General features: G+C 38.1%; 1 protein-coding gene across 3 annotated transcripts in view; it reads left to right on the plus strand.

Annotated features, from left to right (window-relative positions):
• The window catches only part of LOC146329207 (uncharacterized protein C14orf132), a 29,285-nt gene that overhangs the window by 7,975 nt on the left and 6,699 nt on the right, over window positions 1-14,611 (plus strand). Inside the window, exon 1 of one of the 3 annotated variants that reach the window (XR_014769953.1) lies at window positions 10,178-10,312. The exons of 1 other annotated variant lie outside the window; for it this stretch is intronic. The gene's annotated coding sequence lies outside the window, so the exon portion shown is untranslated. Of the gene's footprint in view, window positions 1-10,177; window positions 10,313-14,611 lie in introns of those variants that run through there. One more of the 3 variants, XR_014769954.1, reaches the window with a different exon arrangement.

A 14,611-nucleotide genomic window follows, 5' to 3' on the forward strand; every position in this document is an offset into this window, starting at 1 on the left:
AACCAAACCACAACTGCTTTACTATGTAAACAAGGTGTGTAATGTCACGTGATTTATCAGTCCCTCCAGGATTTCGTGGGCTTCTTTTAGGATTGTTGTAGCCTTGAGAAGAAGTTGAGCGGAATAATAATAAATAATGAATAATAGTGAATAATAAAACAAAGCATTGAGTCAGTTCATTGAGATGTATGATGTTTGCACGGGGACTGCTGAAACTGGTGGAACTTGTGGGAAGCTACAACAATTTGTCAAATTTGCAGAAAAGCAGCAGAGTTTGGACTAAGTTGCAGCTTCCTGGAGGGACTGATTTATATCACATGACTTACATAACATAGTTATCATCCAATGAGCTGCTGGTACAACGCTGCTGGTTGCCCCTGGCAATAACATCTTGTGTGCAGAGTAACTGGAAATTGATCAACTCTGACGTGTAGGTATGAGAATGTGTTGGAAAAAACATGGTCCATGCTAACCTGAGTGATAAACACGTTGCATTTTCAGTAACTATGTGTTTCACCATCTAAAGGCTTTTAATGTGGCGCAGCAGCACCAGGATGTTCTGTTTGCATTAGCAGTAACTTGGGATGGTTTTGCGACATTGCAAAGCCAGTGAACAGTAAACAGTGAGGATGAGAATCATATGTTAATCCCTTGTAATATAAGTAGGTAATGTGAATCTGGAACGGGAATGGTGGACTCCGCCACTTAAAATGAAATGTCCATAATCATAAATAATATTGAAAACATTATGCTCAAGTGCAGAGTGCACGTAAATTCCACACTAAAAAGGTAAAATTCTTTGTCTACATTTCTTATTCTTAAAACAAACAAGAAAGAACATCAAGCTCTCATGGGCTGTGAATCAAAGGTACTGGGTTCAGCATTTTGCCATGGTTACATGCACCTTCACTCTCATAATGGGATATCCCAGGATATCAACACGCATGTACAACTAACATGACTCACTGTGTTCTGATTTATAAAGAGGGAACATCTCCTCCCTCTGCTGTCTGAATTCACTAATCGTGACAGAAGTGATGGGACTTAGGTGATAACAAGAGGCCAGATTTCATGAAATGCACTTAGTAGACTTCACATCTCAGTGCATGCAACAGTAATAGGGCTAGTATGTCTGTTCAGCAAAGCACAGAGTTAATGAAATGGAGCTTAACAGAGCGTGAACATGAAACGTACTGTATGGTGAGAATAATTGGAAGAGCAGTGTGTATGGGATGCATTGTGTCTGTGTGCAGTCTTTGCACGCATACCTCTGTGTGCCTGCTGTGTGACTGTTTACACACGGAGGAGCCTGTGTGCTTTGGTTGCAGTTTTACTTGCTCGTTCACTAACCTTTGACTTTCATAATATATTAATATGTTGCTTACATACAAAATTTTTGAAAAGGTTATTTCCAGAACTATTTTTTGAAAGCTGTTTCACAGGAAGTACTGCACCAGATTTCATACTGTTTTGTTTTAAGTAGGAAAACTACTTTTTTTCATTGTTTTTTTTTTTTTGCCAGACAGTAGAGAGAAACAGGAAACATGATGAAAGAGGGGGGTGACATGCAACACTGGTCCCCACATCTCAGGCTTTTTTGTGTTTTTATGCTTGCTGGTTGTATCTATTGTTGTACAGAGGTAGTGTATTTTTTAAGACTAGTTTTGGGCATTTTTGTTTTTATTTGCTAGTTATAGTTAGACAGCAAGCATAGAGTAAATGCAAGGGGGATGATGTAACAAAGTTGATTTTGGTGGAAGATACCACATAGAATAGACAACAGTATACAAAGTAGTTAAAATTCCAGCTGTTCCTTGCTGAACTAGAAGAGTAAAGTACCACTTACAAAGTCATACATCAAAGTAATGATACTAATGATCCAGAAATAGAATAACACAAGAAACAGGAGCCATTCTGAACATTAAGTACAAATACTTTTACTTTTGATACCCCAATGCTGATCTGTCTGTGCACAAGACACAAGATCATGGGGGCCAACACGTAAAGACATGACTAACAAGACTGTCTTCCTCACAAAACGCTCCCCTTATCACTATCTATTAAGTAGAATTGTACTTGTCGTATGCTTTTGCAGAGTTACAGATTCTTCAGATTTTAAGTATAATTCATTTGCCAAAAAAGAGACAGCAACAGTAAACAGTGGAGATGAGAACTGCATGCCGCATAATTTCCTGTGAATCCCTCGTGCATAAGTAGGCAACTTGAATCCAACGCCAGAATGGCGGACCCACCACTAAAAATGACAGCTACTATATAGAAAAGTTACAGAATACCCATTATCATAAACACTTTCAGAAAGATTATGCTCTATGCAATTTCAAGGATTATAACTATACATTTTAGTACAATTGTGGCCATAGACTCTCTCCTCCTCCCAACAGTCTGTTGTTACACTCTGAGTGTAATTAATTTATCAAGAAAGAGGCTAAATGTACCAGAAACAAAGGAGAAGAATGAAGAATTTGACAGCTTTTTTTTTTTCTCTGAAATGACTGAAATTACACTTTTTTTCCGCTTGGAAGTAACATAAATTTAGACCTTCCCAAACAACCATATGAGCATCTGTATGTCAACACTTCAAATATCTGCATGCACCTTTCAGTACGGTATGTGCATGTGTGTGCATGTAAGAGTGTGTGTGTGTATTTGAAGCGTGAAGGGTCTTATGAAAGCTGAATAAGGTCACTTAATGATGTCAGTGAATGCTGTTCTTTGCTCGTCTGTCAGCCTCTGAAGCCTGCAGCAAAACCGAGCAAAGATTCAACCAGCCATGAGAACAAGCCTCTCTCTCTCTAAATATATATAACTCTATGCCTCTCTCTCTTTAGCGTGCTCTTTTTCTTGCTCACTATAACCTATGGACCGGACACCTTCGTCCTCTGTCATTCTTTCTCTTCTTCTTTTCTTCCCCTCTGTCCTCCGTTCTGTCAGTTATTCTTGCTCCCTCCATTCTTGCCATGAATTCAATCAGCTCAGGTCCCCTCTGGACACATTCTAGCAGCAGTATTTTCTTTTCATCACACGGCTCAAAGAGTTGGAAATTATAGAAATTATTTTCAGCTGCTTCTACTTTTTGATTTCGTTTGCATGGTGTCCATTATTTCAGGGCAAAATCATCATCCTGTGAGAGTCATTTGAAATGAACTCAATCAAATGAGCTTTTATTCAAAATCAAGACTCACTGCCAGCAGGAGATAGTATGACTGCAGGTCTTTCAGTAAAATAAAATAATTTAAATGTACTGGCTTATTAAAAATACTTTAGATTCCATTTCTGGAGGTTTTCTTTAATGTATTGACAGATTCTTTAAGAAGTTTCATTTTGATGCAAATCTGAAAGAAGACAGAGGCAATGACTGATAATTTATTTCAGCTATTAAAAGTTTTAAAGTGACACAAATGAAATAAAAATACAATCTGTTCATAACTAAAGACCCAATTCACCATTTCACAATGTCCCCAATGCCTCAAATCACTCAAGTTTGTCGTACTTAACTGTTTTTTTTTTTTATTCAGTCTTCCAGTGTAGCGAAGTGATGCTGATCTCACCCCAACTCAACCCAAAATGGCTAATTTTAAATGATAATTGACTTTTTTCTGTCCCATTGGCAGTTTCTAAGATGAGCACATCAATTTTGTGCAGGGCTGGGGGCTTTGACTCTGTGTTGCTGAAGCAGCATCAAAATACTCTGCAGAGGACATGATCTGTGTGACAAGATCTTTCTGTGGACTTGGATAGGGTTGGAAACCAGTTTTTAGCCACACACACCACAGCATTATGGTTTTATGAATACCAATGTTCGTCAGCCCACCACTTTGTCAATCTGAATATCTCAGTAGATAGAGGATGGGATGACTTCTCATAAAGCAAGTAAGTGTTAGCGTGCTAACATGCTAAGATTTTAGCATTTAGTTCAGAGCTGTGTCAAAATAAAGCCTCACAGAGCTGCCAGCATGACGGCAGACTGCAGGGCTCTATCATCTGCCCAGCGCTAAGTGGTGCGCTGCACAGCAGAGCCGCCACTGCTATTTTCTGACTGTTGCAGTTGGCACTTTCACGCCCAGCGCCCATGTTGTGTAGGTAACAAATGTTCTTGCGCCCATCTGTATGCTCATGGGGGTGTCTTAAAATCAGGTGTGGTCAGGTGCATTATTAGCACATTGCTTTCCTAAAACAGCAGGAAGAGATTACACCATAACTCAAAAAGCGGGTCTAAAGTCAATGGTGCAGTATTTTCCTGCTATTTAAAGGGGACATTAATCAAACAGTAAGATGAGTCTATAGGTAGGTTCACAACACATGGACCATCTGCTTCTAGGACACTGCAGTTAATCAGTGGTTCATAAAAATGAACATTCTGATTAACTACAGATACAGGTATGAAATAGGATGAAACGTCCTGTGAGCATTTGCACACAGTAGCTGTAACTTCATTGATTGTTTATGTCCAACAGGATTGGACTGGATCTTTTACTTAATGTTGTGTTCTTCTACACATCCAAAAGGTCTGACACACAGTACAGGTTCATACAGTGAAACTGTCTGGAGTAAAGCAGCCGCATAAATCCTGACTTTCATCAGAGCTGTCTTAAAAATGATTTCCTCTGCTTCCCCTGGAGAGTTTCATCTGTCCTGTCAAATAAAAACTACAGTTTTTAGTATTGCTGCTTAAATGTTAACCATATTTGCTGCAGTGACATCACTGCCTGCATGGAAACACATGACTGAAAGCAGCCTATGATTAATTAAGGAACTAAATATGACCCTAAATGTAACCCTTTTGTGTCTGGCGCCTTACTTAGCACCCAGATTACGGTTTAAATTGCTAAGTGGAGTCAGACACACCCTTAATGCATATGAGCCAGACACTTTATACCATGCACAATCATCCAATAGCCCCTTTGTCTTGTTTTAAGGCAAATGTCTAGAGAAGAGAATAACCTAATACATCAAGAGATTTCAATACAATTTGATTATAGATGCACAAATTTGTGTCTTTGCTCTGCTCTAGCGAACCGCGTTTGACTGCAACCTATATCTGATGTTTATTAGGTAAGGGCACATGTACATACCTCAGACCGTACACATAAAAACACCAACTGTACGATCAAAGTCTTCTTTACACAGGTAAAGGTGTACATCAGAAAAAGGAATAGTTCAGTTTAAATTTTTCTTTTCATCTCTTGAACCTTTCTTGCCGTCTCCGTTGTTCGTCTTCATTTCTTTTGTACTTTCTTTTTTTCTTCACTTCCTCCTCATCTCTTTCTGTTTCTCCTTCTATGACAGATGTTTCAGAAAGAAGAGAAACAGCTGGCTGCTGTGGGGCTGTTTATTCACCCTTTAATTTCTTTCTCTTTTGTCCTCTCCCTCGTTTCTTTCATCCTTGTTTTTCCATTGAAGTGGTCACAGATGGAGACCCAAATTTCCAGCCCCGGAAATATATATTTAGGGTAATTTAAAATTCAAACATAAAATGCAAATACAGTCCTCCTCTTCAGTTTGGTAAAGTTGCATATGAAATATCCCCGTTGCCCAGAAGCAAACTTCACATCACGGGCTACACTAATAGCTTGTGAAACAAATAGCTTGTGAGACAAATGCCTCATAAATGATGAGTGAGTTCTGGCCGCTTTCGCTCTTCCCCCCACATCCATGGCTAATTATGGGAGAGTTCTTTTTTTTCTTCACCCAAAATCGCCTTATTCCGCTCAAATTCCCCTCGTTTTAAATAACACCCGGCCTCCAGTGTGTTGTTGTTTGTGTGTGTGTGTATGTGCTTGCACTTCCAGTGATTGATGAATGTGTGTTTCTGCTGCATATGTGTTCATTTTTGTGTGTGTGATCACCAGAGGCAGCTTCTGAATCTCTCCTCAACATACAAGACGATTATATAACTTTATAAACCACCACTTTCCTGGAAACACACACACACACACACACACACACACACACACACACACACACACGTAACTACACAATCACACAGAGTGAGAGGTTTATATGCATATATGCATGCACCTGTGCATATAGAACAAAGGGATGGCAAGTAAATGTAAAGTCATACACACACACAAACACAGACAAAATCTACACAAATGTGCCTCCTCCCCCACATGACACACACTCACAGATGGGCGCAGGACACAGACTCATATGCCACCTTATTATACACAAAAATTATGTTGTGCAAAGCTTTCTCTTTTCCAGCTATTTGGAGCATTGAAGCTGTATATATTTGTCTTTAATCCAATAATCCCTGCAGCCCTGCACGCCAGACCAGGAAGTCCTGTCTGCGTCTGATCAGTCTCCGCACTGGGATGATACAAGGGATGGAGGGATGCATGGGAGACACAGGGAGGGATGGGAGAGAGGAGGAAAACTAGACAACGAAGGTTAGCAGAGGTGAGGAGAGAAAGTGCAAGAGCAAAACAGTGATTTTACCGGTGATGACAAAGAGAGTAAATGTGTAACCAGAGAGAAAAAGGACAGAGGCAGAGGTTACAATGAGGACATTGAAGTTTGTAGAGATAAAAAGAAGCAGACAGAAAGAGGGGACGGGAGGATAGTTGGTAAAAGTTTGGCTATTATGTCATGCACTTACAAAAAATTATAGGTACTGACTAGAACCATGTAAGGTTCTTTGACTTGTCACCATAGGAGAACACATTTTTGGTTCATAAACTTTTCACCTGGGATATTTTCAGAGGATTTTATTGAGAACCGAACATGAAGGGTTCTACACAGAACCCCCTATGAGAGGTTCTACAGAGACCTGTTCAGTTTTGTTACTGTTTCACCCGGAACCCTCTCTGGGTGTTCTATCCAGAACCTTTCCACCTTGTAATTGTGTTGACAAGAACCCACCCAGGGGGTTCTACCAACAACCCTTTTATATCTATTGCATCACCTACTATTATATGACAGTAGTACAATGGATTGATTATGGCGGTTCCAGACACATCAACACTAAAGACCTCTTTCTTCAAAACAGGGTTCTTTGGATAACAAGAGTTCATAATGGAACCCTTAGATTAGAACGGTCTCCCTCGATGAACCCTTTCTTCAAAAAAGAGTTCTTCAGAAGAAAATAGTTCTGGAAAAAGAGGGAAAAACCGAGAATATAGAGAGAGGGAAAGAAAAGAAAAAAGGAACAAATAAGAGGAGGAAAGACATGATGACACGTCATGGAGTCACCGCTGTTTATTCATGTTTGTCCTCTGATAACCCTGACTTTCTCTTTTTTCTCTATTTTCTCCACTTTACTCCTACATTTTTGTCTTTCGGGGCTTGAAGCAAATAAGATAGCAACTGGTAACTTTTTAATTTAGTAATTAAAGTGTTGGATAAAGGGGAAAGAGAGAAAAAAGGAGAAGTGGTTTCAAGGCAAAACATATTCTGTCTTGTTCTAAAATATTAGTTTCTGGTACAAAAATGCATTACCTTGCCCTGCAGCAGCACAGCAGCCCAGTCCCTGCATTCTGAGGAAAACATAATGCCAACTGAAATACACTGTTTATAAGCATAATGAGGAAATGAGGTTAATGAGTGTATCTGGCAAATGTTGATACTTGTAGTGTGCACTGGCAATGTATTTCATTTGTTTTCCAGAAAAATCGTCAAACTTGCAATACACTGTGCAGTCATAGTGACAACAGCATCACTCAAAAGTCAGCAGTAACATGAGATTCTTCTATTATTATTGAATCAAAATGACAATCTTTAGAATCTGGACGTGTATATCACAGCAGAGGACTCAGGCTGTTTGAGGAGCAGGGGCGAAAAAATAAAAAAAAGGCACCAGCGTGCTGAAAACATGATGCATTCATGTGGAAAAAATTCCAGTCCCAAAATTGTTTTGTAATGTGACTTAAAGTACAACAGCTACTACACTTTTGTAAAAAAAAACACACACAGGGAATTATCAACTATTTAACTATTTAGAGGCACGTAGAGGACAACTAATTTTCTAGGATACAGTTTATATGGCACTGCATCACATTTTCTCCACTGAAAATGGCACTTTTGCAGTGTTATTGTCCCAACACATGAGCACCAAGGGGGGCAATCACGTCCCCGTCCCCTCCGAGTCCACTAACAGTGTTAAAGTGCTCTACTTTTGTACTTTTGACCGCCTTCTCGCAAATCCAACTTGTTATGTAAATGTACTGTTTCAAAGAAATGTCGCCCTGGCAGGAGTTACCTTCTTATGAAAACAATTTAGTGAAACAGAATGTCCAGGAAACAGTCCTGTTAAGACAGATGTTTTCTGGATTGATTCACACACAGAACATGAAGCACACAAGCAGAGAGACACATTCCCTAACCTGTGCATATGCATTCATCCGTGCAGATGCATGCTATTAATATTTGTACACACACACATCAATATGCACACATACGGCTCCAACGTACACGCAGATACGCAGGTGCATGCCATATGTACATGTATACATGCGTGCAAAATACACAAATACACAGAGGATGCCTCACCTTTGAGTGGGTTACTTGCTGTTACCTGCGTGTCCTCACAGTCTGATCGTTCTGGTGACTCAGGCTGAGTCGACCGCCATGTGCTCACAGTGCTGTTGGTTCAAATCTGATTTAGGGTTTCTGTCACGCCACGTGTCCAGTCACCCCGCCAACGTCCCAACTGTTTGCCACTGTGTTGTTTCTGGTCATTGTTTCAAGTAGGACTGACAGTTTTCTTCTTCACTGAGACATCAACTTGAACCCGTCTTAGACCTGGCTGGATAAAAAAATCTTTTTACATAATGAATTTGATTTCTCTTCGTTGGACTAAACTTTAAAGCTCAAAATTTAGAAAGATTACATCCAAAACTCAGTTGAAACTACAGCTTTTTAAACTGCTGCCTTTTTGACATGGACTGAGAAAAATAATCAAGTTCCTCCAGGAGAGTTAAGGGACAGGCTCAGTTTTACGATGCATCTCTTGTTTCTTTCATTCGAAGCAGTCTCTTTTTCCCTTATGCTGTTGTCTGTTTTTTAATCTTCTACTATTTGGCCGTATTGCTCCATTAATTTAGCCAACATGTTTTTCACAAAAGAGAAAGAGCTTCTCTGCTGAGCCATCATGAGCATGTTAACTAAACATACTAACTTTTTGTAAAAATGTAATGTCTTTTAATGTCTTTTTTAATGACTTTTTTTTTTTAGCTAGCTAGCAAACAATCACATGTTTTGTTAACCTTTTAGCTAGCTAAGTAAAATTATAACCATTTGGTAAATTTTTGGCTAGCTAGAAAACAATGTAATGCTTTGTGAACTTTTTAAGTAGTAAGCAAACAATATAACATTCTATTAAATACCAAATGAGATAACAATTTATTAATTGGTAGCAAACAATATAAAGACTTTTTTTTTTTTTTTACTTTTTCACTTGCTAATGTTTTGTTAACATTTTAACTTGTTAGCAAACAATGTAACATTTTGTTTAGGAATACAGAGCAGCCTAAAGTTAAGGCTCCTACTGACTAGGTCCTGAAAGCATACATTTTATTTTATTTTCTTCTATTTTATGTCATTTTATGTCATTTTGTCTTTTTATTTTATTTTATTTTTATTTTGGGTAGACAAGCAGCTCTATGCTGATAAAACTAGTTTTAGTATACATCAATAAACTGGGATTTCTAAACACTAAAACTCATTTTACATGTAAACCTAGTTTTGCTTAAGTCTGATTAGACCACCAAGTCTAGAATCAGTTTCTAAATAATATAATGTGGCTGTTAAAGTTATTTTAATGCTTCATTTTGTATCTACAGTGCAACTCAGCTCAGTTAGTGAGATGTAGTCTGGCTGTGAGGCTACAAGCATCCAGCTCAGCTGTGTCATACATGAAAACTCTCCTCTGTCACCCAAACACACACACACAATACACACTTTTTTTTACACACCTACACGTCCACACCATGTTCTGTCGCTCTCTGTCTGTATCACACACACTTTTTCTACACACGTCCACTCATGCTCGCAGCAGGATGTCTAAATCTGTCACACACACATGCTCTCACAGTGTGTGTTCGTCTCTCAGTTTCACTGGGAGGGATCTCTCTCTCTCTCTCTCTCTCTCTCTCTCTCTCTCTCTCTCTCTCTCGGTGTACACTCCCACTATCTCTCTCCGTCTCTCACACATGGAGTTCAGTCTCTCACTCTCATGAAGCGCTGCTGCTTATCTCTCCTCTTTGGATGCACTCAGTGTAAGTCTGAGTGTGGGACAGGACAGGCAGGAACACCACAACTGATCCCTTTCTTCACATACAGCCGGCAGTAGGTACAACTCTCTTTCTCACTCTATTTTGCTTTATTTGCTCAATGTTTCTATATATCTGCTATATTTTTTTTAATGATCCCCTCTTTCATCTTTTCTAACCCAACACAAACTATGAATGAATTTCTCTTTTATGTTTGTCTAAGCTTAGAACTTATAAATGCAGAAAAGAAAAGTCACTTTTATGTGCATTTATTGGGGTGTTTTAGTTTTAAGTAACTTAGCTTCAGTAGTGGAATGACTTGATTTGGAAAGTTTATATTACCTGAATAACTTGAATACAGTTTGTGTTGCAAACATGACATGATAGCCTGCAAATTTTGACAGAAATACATCCAGTACTTCGGTACATATATCACAATAGATTCTGTCAAAAGTACCTTCAGTGGATGAACTTTCTTTCCACCTACAGAGAATGTTGCAAACGTTAAGATGGTGCGTCGGGGCTGCAACTTATTTTCATTACTGATTTATCTGCTGATTATTTTCATGATAAATCAATGAATCATTTAGTCTGTAAACTGTCAAAAAATTGCGAAAAATTCTGAGTTGACAGTTAATTTTTTTTTCAGTCAACTAATCAAATAATCGATCAATCGTTGCAGCTCTAATGTTCATAAGGTGTATGTCATGTAAAAGCCTGCGAGAGCTGACATGATACCAGCAGTCTAGCACTTTTGTAATGTTGCTGTGATGCTTGAGAGTGTTTCAGGACATATATATATATATATATATATATATATATATATATATGTATGTATGTATGTGTGTGTGTGTGTGTGTATGTGTGTATATATATACATATATACATATATAGTATATATATACACACACACACACACAGACACAACTTAAGGCTACTGTTTATGCTTCTTCTGTCGACTGACTGTGTCTAATTAATATCACTGTTTCACTGTGTGAGTCCTGAACTGACTGCAGTTACAGCTGGTGTCAGTTTTCTGTAAGTCGACTTGGCATGTTGTCAAAATAGCACCTATCCATTTTATGAGGCGTCACCTCACTTCACGTTTTGATTTCAGAAAATTATGCCTTGATTTTCCTTTTTTGACATATATGTCGTCTTATATCGATGTGTAAAGCGTTTAAGCAGCTTTAAATAGTGCATTATTACTGGCTACTGCAGTGCACAACAAATGAGAGGTGATTTAATTATTTAAACACTTTTTAGTAATATTCTGATGCACACTTTTTATTTGGAGTTTTGTGTGTGTGTGTCTTTGCAAGATTATTTGAACAGTTTGTTCATTATTGTCCAATACGTTCATTTTTCACGCAAAAAATACGCAGTATAATTGCACATTATACTTTTATAAGACAATGAAAACCTTGGCAATTTTTGAAGGGTCATATTTAGCAAAAATATTTAACTTAACAGAAACAGTGAAACTGTGAAGCAGAAAGTAGAAAGGTCAGTCCCTTACATAACTGTAACTTTAGTCTGAATGAACAGATTGCTGCTTTCTACACCGCTTGATACTCGGTGCATTCACTGTAAGCGTGTCTGTGTGTCTGGGAGCGTTCCTGTTCCCACCACTCATCAGATACTCTATTGTGTGTGACGTACACACGATATCTTTGAATTAGATTACAATTTACAGTTGATGTTGATACACAGTGGATACTGTTGTGCTCGCTGTGAGCAGCATCAGATTTCTTTAACAATGATGTTAACTCTTGTTAAGCATTACCAAACACACCAGTCTTGAAATTTTGTCTCAATACTGTCATTATCTCACCTCTTGTCTCTTTCAGAGATTGATTTTAATTTGAGGTGTACAATTTTTATCCTCAAAGAAAACCAACATCCAGGATCCTGTACGCACACCATAGTGTGAGATCTGCAGCACTAAAATTAGCAAACAAATGTTTTGTTTGCATAAGAAAGTACATTCCTGTTATAGACCAGATGTTAGCCTTACAGTGCTAATTAGTTAACACAGTGGCCCTTAAGTTAGTCAAATGCATATTTTAGGGGCAGCAAATCTGCTTCTAATGGACTGAGCTTTCTAGAGAGTAGAACAGAAGTATCTGAAAGCCTTCACTTCTGTTATGTATTTGACTTTTGGTGAATTTTATTCTCTCAAATAATATAAATATAAATAATATAATAATATATATGGCTTCTTTGGATGAGAAGCCCATGTGTCGTGCACTAAGCAAACATTTTCATGTAGTTTCCTGATGAAAAATGAGGCTTCAAAGTTGTGTTCAAAGAGAAAAACAACAGCTGTGTTTTCATCAAGGTATTTGTATGTGAATTTTGAAGTGAAAAATTCATAAAATGTTTTCACTGAAAAGTTTTTACACTCTGAATAAGTTCTTATGTAATAACTGACTCACTAACATGACTGATCAGCTGTTTACACTCCGAGGGAAGAAGAAGAGGACGCTTTTCTTCTTTGTTGAGGTTCATTGGCGGCTGGCAGATAAGTGGTTTTGTTTCCAGTTCATGACCACTACTTTGTCTGATCATTACAGACATGCATAATTACACAAGAGGGTGTACTTTAACTTCACGGTTGCTTATGGACCTTGGCATAAGCACCTTGGTCCTGACTGCATCACTGTCATGCTAATAATGATGTTAAAGCTCACCCTCTTGTGTAATATTGTGATTTTATGACAGGCTACTGACTAAATGAAAGACATAATTAAAATGTGCTCATATTGTGGGGTAATTTGTTCTTAAATGAAAAACTTTTTGCCCATGTTAGCTCTGTTTTCCTGAAAATCCATGGGGTCTGACTAATGAATGGATCAGTCATGACAGTGGAACTCTTATGTAATGAAACCGACTTTGCTACTCCAGCAAGTAGACCGACCCTTAGTAACGACCTAGCAGCGGAAATGATTTCTAGTCCCTGTTGAGTTATCTGGACAACATGAGCTAAAGTTATTGCTTTATTGAGATTGTGACATTTCCCAAACTGAATAAAAACCACATATACAAACACTAAAGTTTCATGAACAGATTTAGTTACGACGAGTGGCACCGACACAGCTGATAAGGGATATAGAACAGAATTTTTGTATGGTCTAAACATGTCAAATATATCCAGAGCACTGTAAAGTACAAAAGTCAAAGTGTATTGAAAAAAGAGTGATTTCAAAAATACCTACATCTCATATTTGTTGCTGTTTTTGTTTCAAAAACAACATGTTCGCTGCATCACCAAACTGCCCTTTAGCATGTCGCACACAAGAGAGGCAGCACCTGTATTAAAGGGCCAGTCTGCATTATATTCATTAAGGAAAGTTGATTTAATTATTTTATAAATGTTGTTTTAACAGTTTTAAGAAATAGTCTAACAACAGGTCAGTCTGTAAAGACCCACTGTGGTTTGTGATTTATTTTAATGAATAAAAACATTTCATAAACATCCCACCTCTGGGCAGAGTAATTTTTTTAGTGATGAGCAGAGCATGATGTGCTGTGATGCTGATTTGAGCATGTTCTACAAACTATTTGACCAATCAGATTGTTTGGTTAGAACTACCTGTTGTATGATGTAACCTATACTGCCAGCTTCTGACGAATATACACTTTGCACAGTGTAGTTTATTTTCAAATTTCAAAATACTGTAACACGTCACATTTTAAACCACTGAGAGTTTGTCCAGGTTGCAATGTAGACAAAGTTGCTCTCTCATTGATTGAATTTTTTGCTCCAATACTGAATGGTGCAACCACTCAAAACATTTATTTTTTATTCACTCAGTTCTACCCAAAAACTTCACATTCAGACAAAGTCCACTTTTTGCTTTGGCTTTTAAATAATATAATCAATTATTTTCCCCTCAGGTCAATGGAAAGGTAAGGTCACAACATGTTCCTAACAACAACCCACTTAAATTGCCACTTTTGGTTGACTATGCGGAGTTGCAGCATACATATTAAGCTTTCTGACTCTAGACCAGCAGTTTTCAAACTTTTTGCGCCTAAGACACACCAAAGGGCAAGGCACACCTGTATTCATATCCATACAAAACAGCCTCTCTAGCCAACCTAATCAATGAAAGCAATGAATATTAGCCAGTCAGAAGTAGAGTCCCTGAAGGGCAGGTGGGGAAAAAAGGCATCAGTCAATCAGTGAAGCTCCAGAAGTGAAAATCCAATTCATATTCTGAATATAAGATTTTATTATGAGTCATAATGTTGTAACCATCCATGGTGACCATGAGCTATGAGACTGTGAAACAATGGAATACATTCCTGTAGAGGCCAGAAGTTTATATGATTTCAACCTTGTTTTAAGAAAAACACATTTTATTCACAAAGTC

The sequence above is a fragment of the Lutjanus erythropterus genome, chromosome 4 (genome assembly GCF_056507025.1).
Source record: "Lutjanus erythropterus isolate fLutEry1 chromosome 4, fLutEry1.hap2, whole genome shotgun sequence".
Taxonomy (NCBI): Eukaryota; Metazoa; Chordata; class Actinopteri; order Lutjaniformes; family Lutjanidae; genus Lutjanus; species Lutjanus erythropterus.